Source organism: Podarcis bocagei, assembly GCF_964188305.1.
Source record: "Podarcis bocagei genome assembly, chromosome: 2".
NCBI lineage: Eukaryota > Metazoa > Chordata > Lepidosauria > Squamata > Lacertidae > Podarcis > Podarcis bocagei.
This window is the reverse complement of record NC_138126.1, coordinates 5212957-5225101: the sequence shown is the minus strand read 5'-3', so window position 1 is coordinate 5225101 and position 12145 is coordinate 5212957. Positions and strand designations below refer to the sequence as shown.

General features: G+C 46.9%; 2 protein-coding genes across 2 annotated transcripts in view; both read left to right on the top strand.

The window, feature by feature from the left end:
- LOC308580904 (uncharacterized protein) overlaps positions 1-12145 on the top strand; it is a 33025-nt gene that overhangs the window by 14391 nt on the left and 6489 nt on the right. The gene's annotated exons all lie outside the window — the stretch shown is intronic.
- The window catches only part of LOC308579728 (vomeronasal type-2 receptor 26-like), a gene marked incomplete at its 3' end in the record, with an annotated part of 150888 nt that continues 144534 nt past the window's right edge, over positions 5792-12145 (top strand). The window contains exons 1-2 of the mRNA XM_081180660.1: positions 5792-6737; positions 11526-11737. The remainder of the gene's footprint in view (positions 6738-11525; positions 11738-12145) is intronic.

The following is a 12145-nucleotide window of genomic DNA, read 5'->3' as shown; positions in this document are numbered from 1 at the left end:
ACAGAGAGAAGCAGCTGCCCTGTTTTGACATGGGCCAGCATAGGGTGGAAAGGTCAGCTTGGACTTTAAATAGCAATGCACCTTCGTTGGGGTCAGGGCCAATATATTATTTTAGGAAGTGTGCAAATATATACACGCTCTACATAGAGTACCTACATCTGAACACTGTGAACTCATGAAACCCATTCCCTTTACAAGGAGATTCTTATTCTTATTATTTTTTATTTATTGAGTTTATATACTGTTGTATACATAGAGGTTTCAGGGGAGTTCACAGAAAAGATCACAACATATATAACCAGAATAAAAACAACAACCCAATAACACCCACCCCCCGAAAGGAGCCACATTTTAAAAGAGTATAGGATGTCAGTCAGGTCAACCAAAGGCCTGGTTAAAGAGGAAGGTTTTTGCCCGGTGCCTAAAGGTGTATAATGAAGGCGCCAGGCAAACTTCCCTGGCAAGAGCATTCCACAGACAGGGAGCCACTGCAGAGAAGGCCCTGTTCTTGTGTTGCCGCCCTACGGACCTCTCAAGGAGGAAGCACACGAAGGAGGGCCTCAGAAGATGATCTCAGGGTCCGGGAAGGTTTATATGGGAAGAGGCGGTCCTTGAGGTATTGCAGTCCTAAGATCACACTGACATGCTTGGATCTCCACATCCCCAAGGCCATCTTCCCCCTTACCAGACACATTCTCCACTAACAAACTTCCGCACCATCTGAATTATAACAGAAACTTTACCTACTTGCACATTCTGAGGTTTACAAAGACCTCCAAGGATTTTCAGTCATCCCCACCAAACAGAACTTTATTTCTCCAATACAACACAACTTAAGTACAGGCAGCTCGTCATTTGCACAGGGGTTGCATTCTGGGTCATCGCACAGCAGCAGTCATACAAAAGCCCATTTTGCCTCCCCATTGTCTTCTGGGTCCGAAAATGACGTGTGGGTTGCACACGAACATCAATCTATCGCTCGCACGATGGTTTCCACCTCCATAAGAAAAATTCCTCGCTAAAATAATGAATTTCATAGCGTAAGTTATGACCTGCTTATCTCCCATACAGCCGTAAAATATAATGCATCTCTGACAGCGACAGCTTGGAAGGAAAAGGAGGGGGGGAATCAATGATGAAGTATTTAATTTACATCTTTAAATATTCCCTCATTGCGAGAAGTGAGGTTACAGGGAACCAGACAGAGGGCCTTCTCGGTAGTGGTGCCTGCCCTGTGGAATGCCCTCCCTTCAGATGTGAAGGAAATAAGTAGCTATCTTATCTTTAAAAGACATCTGAAGGCAGCCCTGTTTAGGGAAGCTTTTAATATTTAACGCTGTATTGTTTTTAACACTCGATTGGAAGCCGCCCAGAGTGGCTGGGGAAACTCAGTCAGATGGGTGGGGTATAAATGATAAATTATTATTATTATTATTATTATTATTATTATTATTATTATTATTATTATTCAAAATTATGTATAAGTAAGGTATCTTTTCTATCTACACTGATGTCCCTATGATGAGCTTTCTACCTGAACAATCTTCCACATTTTCTACGCTAACATCCTTCTGAAGATTTCTTCTTCTCTAGTAGGATTTCTGTTTATCACTGAAACTTTTTTCCATCCTTCGTGGGCTTAGTTCATTCAGGGAATCATAGAGTCGGAAGGGTCTGGATGGTAATCTAGTCCAAACCCCTGCAATGGGAGAATCTTAACTAAAGCATTCATGTTAGGTGGCTGTCCAACACTCCAAGGAAGGAGAGTCCACAATCTTCTGAGGTGAGGGAGTCGGTTCCACTGTCAAACAGCTCTTACTGTTGGAAAGTTCTTCCTGACATTTACTCAGAATCTCCTGCCTTGGAACTTGAATCCATTGGATCTGATCCTACCTTCCAGAGCAGGAGAAAACAAACTTGCTCCATCTTCCATGGAACAGACTTTTAGATATTTCAGGTGCTCTATCACATCTCCTCTCAGTTTCCTCTTTTCCAGGCTACACATACCCAACTCCTTCAACCGTTTCTGAGACTTGTTTCCAGACCCTTCATCATCTTGGTCACCCTTCTCTGCACATACAATCTTCTTCAATTGTGGTGCCCAGAACTGGACACAGTATTCCATGTGTCTGCTGACCGAGGCTAAATAGAGCAGTACTATTCAGCCTTGGTCTGACCACACCTAGAATATTGTGTCCAGTTCTGGGCACCACAATTTAAGAAAGCCTCTCCCCCTTACAGAGGGGAGGAGTTGTGAGCGGGAGCAGCAGCACTTCCCTTTCATTGCGCTGCTGGTTTTCACCCACCCACCCTCCCTTTAGTTCACTGCTTGGTTCTTGACCTTGCTATGGACCTGTGGTTGGTCGCCTTGGTTGCCCAAGGGGCCTGGTAGGAATTTTCATCCATCTGGCAAATTGGCACCGGCCACTTGGTTTTTCGCCTGCCTCGTAACAAATTGTCACAACTTTTTGGGTATTGGCGGTTAGGCATTGGAATATGTTTGTGTATTGGAGGGCCATCGCCTACCTCTGCACTTTATGGGTATTCCGGTAAAGGAATCTGGCGGTCATGGATCCTGTCTGACGCCCTTGTGGTGGCTAGGGCCATGGCTAGGGCAGGGGGAGCTTACAGTTGTATTTGCATCCACAGGCTCCTCCTACTGGTGGTTAACCCTTGTTAGACTCACCCCTTCCTGTTGTTTTATCCAATGCCTAAGCCAATACCTCTCACATGCTGTAACCAATAAAGTTGTGGCCTTTTTTAGTCCATTAACCTAATAAGGTGAAGGAAAGGATTGGGCCCTGATTAATAAAATACATACGAGGCTTGGCCAGCAAGACTCTGGGAGGAAGTGCCAATAATAATCTGCCACACCCTGGCCCAGGTCCCTTTTATTAACAAAAGAACTCTTAACACAGCTATTGTAAGAACCAGTCAGATTTCCTCTGAGCATTTCAAAAAATCCCCCACGTGGGACAAAGTCAGATCAGAGAAATCCTTTTAACTACAAAGAAACTATTTCCTACTTGAGCATGCATACGTGGTTAAGCTAAATAAACTGGAACCAAGGAGTAATGCATTTAGGAAACCCAGAGGTCATAAACCCATAGGAAAGAAAGACAGTATTTACCATCTCCTTGTGAACTCTCTTCCTGGCCTTTAAGATCAACCGCCAGAGCAGCGATGTCACGCTGGCCACGTGACCCGGAAGTGTCTTCGGACAGCGCTGGCCCCCGGCCTCTTGAGTGAGATGGGCGCACAACCCTAGAGTCTGGCAAGACTGGCCCGCACGGGCAGGGGTACCTTTACCTTTAAAGATTAACAAAATCTACATCAAAGCTACTTTCTATCTTTATGTACTGAGGACGCCCGGTGAAGCAACTGGTCTGTGTTTCAGAATGCTACACGTGACTGTCAGGCAGTGAGAAAATGGCAGAGGTGCAGAGGCTTGTGGGATTCGATAGGAAATCATGTCAAATGGCTCAAGCCCAGTCAAAGCAATGCGTTCATTGCTGACACAATGGCTTGCTACATTTTCCATAATTCCTCATAGCAATCCCACCTGACCACCACAATTAACTGCTGGAGTCATGTTGTGTAGGGGAGAGACACCGCATCCTGACACTTTCATCAAGGTTCCTCCTGAGTAAGCTTAGTAGCCCTGGAATAAGAGAAGAGGTCCTCTTGTGGATCAGGAATGGAAGTTGCAGGAAGCAGAAAATAGTATTAAGTGGATAGTTCCTTCAAATGGGGGGGCTGTGGTGCCAGATGTTCTTGGCCAAAAGCTCGCAAGGACAATCTGGCCACATCATGTTTCACCAACTAGAGATTCTGGACCAGACCCAAGGGCAGCCCCAGAAAGAGTGCATTGCAGTAGCCCAGCTCCAAGTTTTCCAGTGCTCCAGGGGTCAGGCTATTCCTGTTCACAAACAGCCCTAGAGGACACGTGGGTCTCTAGTGACAAAGGCGTATCCAAGAGTACCCCCAAACTATGCATTTGCTACACAGGCTTAGGATCCAAGGCCATTATTGTGAAAATGAATTAATTGTATGCAAAGAACCCTTTTTCTGTACCAGTCGGAATCCTGAGTTTTTTATTTTACCTTTTTAGTCATGTTAATGTGTGAATGAGACCGATTTTGAGTGGTGCCATGGCTGGCACAACCAAAGAAGTTGCCCTGTGCCGTAGAACATATGAGTGGGCCTCCCTGCCTCCACCTAGCCGCTAGGTATGAGAGCAAAAGCCAGAGTTGTCTGAGTGAGTGGAGCTGGAAGCAGGATGGAAGTTGGACGCACAAAGACATACATGCTCTGTGCTGGATTCAAAGCAGTGACTAATGCAGTGCTGATGCTCCGTGGAGTATTAACGCGGTGAAGCCCTGCTATCTATGCTCAGGTTGCATGTACACTGGGACCTCAGGTTAAGAGCTTAATTCGTTCCGTAGGTCCATTTTTCATCTGAAACTGTTCTTAACCTGAGACACCACTAATGGAGCCAGTGTGGTGTAGTGGTTAAGAGCAGTAGTCTCCTAATCTGGTGAACTGGGTTCGCATCTCCGCTCCTCCACATGCAGCTGCTGGGTGACCTTGGGCTAGTTACACTTCCAGTTGGAAGGTCTTGAAAATGCCACTGCCAGAAACCTCCTGGGCAAACTAATTAACATCCTCTTGGCTGTCATGGCCGTTCTGTTGGTCTTTGTCTCCACCGTGGCCAACTGTGTTGTCCCCCTCATGAAAACTCGCAGCAGGACATTCAGCACTTTATTTATAGTGGTCTTCGTTGCCTTTTTGTGGAAGCACTGGGACGCCATCACTGGCTACTTGGAACGGTTCTTTTCTCCCCCTAGATGATGTCGAGAAGAGCTGGCTGTTGCCCTACCCACTCCGGTTTGCTCTGGCAAGTGAGCATGGCAAAGCTTAATCAGCCACTCCTTCCTCTGCTGAAGTTTTAAAGTGTCAGAGTGTGAATTTGTTTACAGTTAAAATAACATTTTCTCTCTATGAGACACATTGGCAATAGTATTTTTTAGATTTTATTCAAGAGCTCTTTTTGGCAAAAAAAAAATCCTGGATACTTTTTATGTAGCATGGTTCTCTTTGGATGCAAAATTTTAAGTTTCCTTAAATGTACAAAAATAAAACACCAATTTGGAGCACACCAATGGGCAATTTAAATTATGGCGAACTACTGTACTAAACCTGTTGGGGGAGAGGAGAAGACAGTTACATAAAGCGTAATAAAGATTAATCTAGTGCACAGTGACACCGTGACGATCCCATAATGCTACTGTGAAACCTGACAACATTCCATGTCCGAATGTATAGCTTCAGGGTGGCTTTCTCTAATGGAAGACCAGTGCAATGCATGGAAGTCCCTGGATCCGTTGCTGGGTTGCCCTCTTCTGCTAACCACCCTCTTTCTGCAAGGCCTATTAAACTTTTTGGCTAGCTATATGAAGTGGACAAGTTATGCCAGACATAGTTACTGCACAGTTGTACTACAGTATTTTGAAGTAGCCCTTTAAATACTTTAAGCAAATGCCCTTGGTCACACTTTTACGGTTTTTTAATATATGTATAGTCACAGATTTAAAAATCCGAATGGCATACTTGAAGAGTGTAATACTCAAACTCTCAGTGCTTCCTTATTGTTTCTAATAGGATTTTTTATTATTCTTATTGGGGGTTGTTTTTGAACTTAGTGGTGGGCAGGGTCATCATCTCTCTCTCTCTTTGTTTTCCTTTAAAATAAAGAAGTGACGTTCCTTCTCTGAAGTCTCTCAGCCCCACTTACCTCACAGAGTGTTTGTTGTGGGGGAGGAAGGGAAAGGAGAATGTTAGCCGCTTTGAGACTCCTTAGGGTAGTGATAAAGCGGGATATCAAACCCAAACTCTTCTTCTTTTCCCACTGCTGCCGCCACCATGTTGTTGTTGTTTAGTCGTTTAGGACTCTTCTTGACCCCATGGACCAGAGCATGCCAGGCTCTCCTGTCTTCCACTGCCCCCTGCAGTTTGCTCAAGCTCATGCTGGTAGCTTCGAGAACACTGTCCCTCCATCTCGTCCTCTGTCGTCCCCTTCTCCTTGCGCCCTCCATCTTTCCCAACATCAGGGTCTTTTCCAGGGAGTCTTCTCTTCTCATGAGGTGGCCAAAGTCTTGGAGCCTCAGCTTCAAGATCTGTCCTTCCAGTGAGCACTCAGGGCTGATTTCCTTAAAAATGGATAGGTTTGATCTTCTTGCAGTCCATGGGACTCTCAAGAGTCTCCTCCAGCACCATAATTCAAAAGCATAAATTCTTCGGCAATCAGCCTTCTTTATGGTCCAGCTCTCATTTCCAAAAATCACTACTGGGAAAACCATAGCTTTAACTATACGGACCTTTGTTGCCAAGGTGATGTCTCTGCTTTTTAAGATGCTGTCTAGGTTTGTCATTGCCGCTGCCATACCTCCAGGCGATTTCTGTTCTCATCCTGAAGCAAAGTTCTTAACACGAGGTAATATTTCTGGGTTAGCGGCTCCTCCTGGGCTCCTGCCTTGGGGGAGGAGAGAGCGGGGCTCCGGTTGTGCTCGGCTTGCCAAGGGTTAAAAGGCACAGAGCTGGGTTTCTAGAGAGGACAGGAAGTGGAGGCGTGGGGGGGGCAAGGTCCTCCCGAGCAAAAGCCCCTCCCTCGCCATTCCCGCCTGCAAGCGGAGGGGCTGCTTCCGTCTCCCTCTCTCTCTTGCAAGAGCTGCCTGGGGGTGAGTCTCGCCTCCCTCTCCCTCCGGGTGCAATGGGGAGAAGGGGCTGCAGGGTGGATGCCTGGGGGGCTGGCCAGATCGTGCATGGGGGGCGCCAAGTCGGGGGGGGCGAGGGGGCCAGGGCTCTGCCCCGCTCTTCTTGCTTGGCCCCGGGGGGTAGGGGGGAGGGGGTCTTGGAGGGGGGAGCCTGCAGAGAGAGCCCTGGAGTCTCGATCAAGAGGGGAGGAGGAGGAGGAAGAGGAGGAGGAGGAGGAAGGGTCTTCTTCCTCTTGACCGGCATCGCTACTGTGTCTTTTCTCCTGGCAGATCAAGGAGACCAGGAGAGAGCAGAAACCGCTACATTTGTAGCAGGGCGATGGGAGCGAGATCTCTTCTGGTTGGATCGCTTTTCTAACGTAGCTCAGCTGTTTTCGTTCTTTAATCAGTTTGGTCGTTTATACGGATGTCAGCCTCCAGGACGTACTTTGTATACCAAACTATATAGCAGACTATATCTGGTCTAGGGAACTATGCCCCACAAATAACCCAGAGATGCATTTTCAATAAAAGCACACATTCTGCTCATGTAAAAACACCAGGCAGGTTTGGAGTACATTGTCAGGAGCAGGGCTAGGCAAACTGAGGCCCGGGGGCTGGATGCGGCCCAATTGCCTTCTAAATCCGGCCCGCGGACGGTCCAGGAATCAGCGTGGTTTTTCCATGAGTAGAATACAGTGGTACTTCGGGTGAAGTACTAAATTCGTTCCGGAGGTCCATTCTTAACCTGAAACTGTTCTTAACCTGAGGTACCACCTTAGCTAATAATAATAATGTGGCCTCCCTCTGGTGCCGTGCCGCCAGAGCACAATTTCTGTTCTCATCCTGAAGCAAAGTTCTTAACCCGAGGTACTATTTCTGAGTTAGCGGAGTCTGTAACCTGAAGCGTATGTAACCTGAAGCGTATGTAACCTGAGGTACCACTGTATGTCCTTTTATTTATAATGCATCTCTGGGTTATTTGTGGGGCATAGGGATTTGTTCATTTTTTTCTTTCTTCAAAATATAGTCCGGCTCACCACATGGTCTGAGGGACGGTGGACCGACCCACGGCTGAAAAAGGTTGCTGACCCCTGGTCTATAGCTCTCCTTCTGGAGCCAGAGAGGATAGTCACTTTCAAGGGCACCATTTAAGATGTAGAGGTTTAGCCTGAATGCTGTTTGAGCCAAGCAGATGCCTGCAAAGTTTGATTTCTGATCTTTGGAACAATGGGTGAGGAGGAATCCACTGGCTTCATGGTTGGGAGGAGAGCATTTGTGCTTTGCATAAAGGGCATGATCATTAGGGCCCAATCTGGCATTGAGATCCCCTCCTAAAACTACAGATGCCTTTGGTTAAGCAAAATAAGGTCAGTGGTATAAATTTCCCTTTCAATCCACAAGTCTCTGATCTGAGATTTCTGCCTCATTGGGGTCACATCAGCGTAAATTACCAACAGATCCTGGTGGCTGAATTGGATTAACACTGCCCTGGCTTTTGACTTAGAATCATAGAATCATAGAGTTGGAAGAGACCACAAGGGCCATCGAGTCCAACCCCCTGCCAAGCAGGAAACACCATCAGAGCACTCCTGACATATGGTTGTCAAGCCTCTGCTTAAAGACCTCCAAAGTAGGAGACTCCACCACACTCCTTGGCAGCAAATTCCACTGTCAAACAGCTCTTACTGTCAGGAAGTTCTTCCTAATGTTTAGGTGGAATCTTCTTTCTTGTAGTTTGGATCCATTGCTCCATGTCCGCTTCTCTGGAGCAGCAGAAAACAACATTTCTCCCTCCTCTATGTGACATCCTTTTATATATTTGAACATGGCTATCATATCACCCCTTAACCTCCTCTTCTCCAGGCTAAACATGCCCAGCTCCCTTAGCCGTTCCTCATAAGGCATCGTTTCCAGGCCTTTGACCATTTTGGTTGCCCTCCTCTGGACACGTTCCAGTTTGTCAGTGTCCTTCTTGAACTGTGGTGCCCAGAACTGGACACAGTACTCCAGGTGAGGTCTGACCAGAGCAGAATACAGTGGCACTATTACTTCCCTTGATCTAGATGCTATACTCCTATTGTTGCAGCCCAGAATTGCATTGGCTTTTTTAGCTGCCGCGTCACACTGTTGGCTCATGTCAAGTTTGTGGTCAACCAAGACTCCTAGATCCTTTTCACATGTACTGCTCTCAAGCCAGGTGTCACCCATCTTGTATTTGTGCCTCTCATTTTTTTTTTGCCCAAGTGCAATACTTTACATTTCTCCCTGTTAAAATTCATCTTGTTTGTTTTGGCCCAGTTCTCTAATCTGTCAAGGTCATTTTGAAGTGTGATCCTGTCCTCTGGGGTGTTAGCCACCCCTCCCAGTTTGGTGTCATCTGCAAATTTGATCAGGATGCCCTTGAGTCCATCATCCAAGTCGTTGATAAAGATGTTGAATAAGACCGGGCCCAAGACAGAACCCTGTGGCACCCCACTAGAGGGCTTGAAATGGCACATAGGGGAGTGGAGACTAAGACCCCCAGGCCCCCTTTCGCTCTTCCACGCTTTACCCCTAGATCTGCCCCAGTTGAGAATGAATGAAATCCATTGAGTAACAGCTCATCCGCTGTCCATGTTTTCAGGATCATTATGACGCAATGGTGGGAATGAAAGTCTTTAAAACAAGGATTTCTGCTGGATGCAGACCACGCGGCCGCATTCCAGGATAAAAGCTAGGTCACTTGATTGTCATGCAGTTGCATTGTGGGTAATTTTTGCAGGAGCAAGAGCTTCGCATTGGTTTGAGATGGTTGTAACTGCGTCTCCTTCTGTGACGAGGGAGAAGGTGCTGTGCCATCATGTTCCTGCTCCTCTGTTCTAACGAGGAGACTGGGAGAATCAGTGCAGCGTGGTCAGCAATATGTGAATTCCAGGCAAGCAGGGCTGCCATCTCTTCAGCAGGGGAGACTTCCTTTCACTTGTCCGAGGAGAGGAGAGGGGAACTGTTTCTCCTGCGAATCCGGTTCCCTCAGGGCCAGGTGGGACTTCTGAGATGGGGAAACACATGGGGCTCTGTTTCCAGGTTGGGCTTCTTCAAGGGCTTGTCAGAGGTTTCTTTTGCTTGCAGGGCAGATGCTTTGGGGAATCAGCTACTTGGGGTTGTAAAGATTCCTTGTATACTACTGGGAGTACAAGGAATATTCAGAAGAGTCACTCTCTGCATCACTTCCACTATTATTAGTAAAGTACTAGGGTGATCCTGTTGGGATTACAAGATTCCCGATGGCTTCACTCACAAGGGTCATAGGAACGTGCAGGCCCACTCACCACAACAAGGTGTTCATCCAGCGAGTGAGAAGTACAGTTTTGCTAATTTAACTGGGGACAAATACCATCAAAACACCAGAAAATTTAAAACCAATAATAATAATCATAGTAATCATAATAATTTATTATTTATACCCCGCCCATCTGGCTGGGTTTCCCCATCCACTCTGGGTGGCTTCCAACAGAATATTAAAATGCAATAATCTATTAAACATTAAAAGCTTCCCTAAACAGGGCTGCCTTCAGATGTCTTCAAAAAGTCTGGTAGTTGTTTCTCTCTTTGACATCTGGTGGGAGAGCATTCCACAGGGCAGGAGCCACTACCGAGAAGGCCCTATGCCTGGTTCCCTGTAACTTGGCTTCTCACAGGGAGGGAACTGCCAGAAGTACACTGGACCTCAGTGTCTGGGCAGAACGATGGGGGTGGAGACGCTCCTTCAGGTATACTGGGCCGAGGCCGTTTATGGCTTTAAAAGTCAGCATCGACACTTTGAATTGTGCTTGGAAACGTACTGCGAGCCAGTGTAGGTCTTTCAAGACCGGTGTTATGTGGTCTCGGTGGCCTAACTTCCAAATCTAACTTCCAAAGCCAGTCCGTCATTAATTTATTATGTCCCACATCCTTCACCCATTTTATCATAACACATTTGACCTGGTCCTCTTTGGTGTCCCCTTCCAAAAGCAGATCGTTCATTTTTGACAGCTGTTTTATACTACCTTCTACTATTTCTCTCTGAAATCTTGACATTTGATAACTAAGTCCTTTCTTTTCATGATTTTTAAAAGTTTCATTTAGTTGTAAATAGTGTAACCAGTCTATTACATTTTCTCTTACTTCTTCAAAGTCCTTTAATTTTAGTTGGTTGTCAGTTTCAGTTAACAGCTCTTTATGACTATGAAAACTTTTATGAACTTTTGCCTTATGATACCATAGATAAGCATGCCTGGTGTTGCAGTCTTCAGGTTTGGGGACAAGATGGTGACTGGTTTTTGCCCCAAGTTCTTTCCATAAGCCCCACTGAGTTCAATGGGATCTATTCTCAGGTCTCTACTGTGCAGACCATGCCGGTCTTACGAAGAGGGGAGAGGAGTAAACAGAGGAAATTGGAACCACTGGAAATGTTTATAAATGGGGTTTCTGTTGGGAAGGGGCTTCCCCATTTGTGCTTTTCCAGGGGCAGGAGAATCCAGTGAGAGCCAGTGTGGCGCAGTGGTTAAAAGCGGTAGACTCGTAATCTGGTGAACCGGGTTCGCATCTCCGTTCCTCCACATGCAGCTGCTAGGTGACCTTGGGCTAGTCACACATCTCTGAAGTATCTCAGCCCCACTCACCTCACAGAGTGTTTGTTGTGGGGGAGGAAGGGAAAGGAGAATGTTAGCCGCTTTGAGACTCCTTTATGTAGTGATAAAGCGGGATATCAAATCCAAACGCTTCATCTTCTTCTCTTCTTCTTCCCTGCAGGGCCTTTGAGGCTCCCTTTGCTTCTTCCTCTCTCCCAGGACCTTGCAGCTTGTTTTGGCTCCTTGACTCTTCAGGAAGGGTGAAAGAGATGGATCCTGCAAAGCTAGCGGGGATGGAAGGGGGAAGATGGACGGTTGACCTGGTCAGGTTGTCTCCTGCATCCCTCCTCACAACCTCTGAGCGTTCCTCTCTAGGGCTCTCAGAGAGATCTGGTGAGTTCCAGGGGAGGGGAGATGGGGACATGGAGGGATGGAGCCAGAGAGGTATTGGGGCTTGCTCAGCCTGGGGGTGGGGGGAGGCAGACAGGCAGGCGGAGATTGAGAAGGTGAGCACCTTTCTGGGCTCCACCACCTGCCTGCCTGCGCCTTTGTCATCTGCAGGGAATTTGAGCTAGGAATACATCACAGCTCCCCGGCCACCACGATGTATTGGCAGCTCAAAATATCTAATAGCAGTGCCGTGACCTGAATGCCCTACCAATGTCAAAAAACTTACTGCTCCATCACACAGCAGTAGAAGTAATGAGCTCTGCATGAGGAAGTTCAGGAGGAGAATCGTGGGATCCTGGATGCTCTTGGTAAAGCTCCCCGTTGGATCATAAGATCAGTTTTGAAATTCCA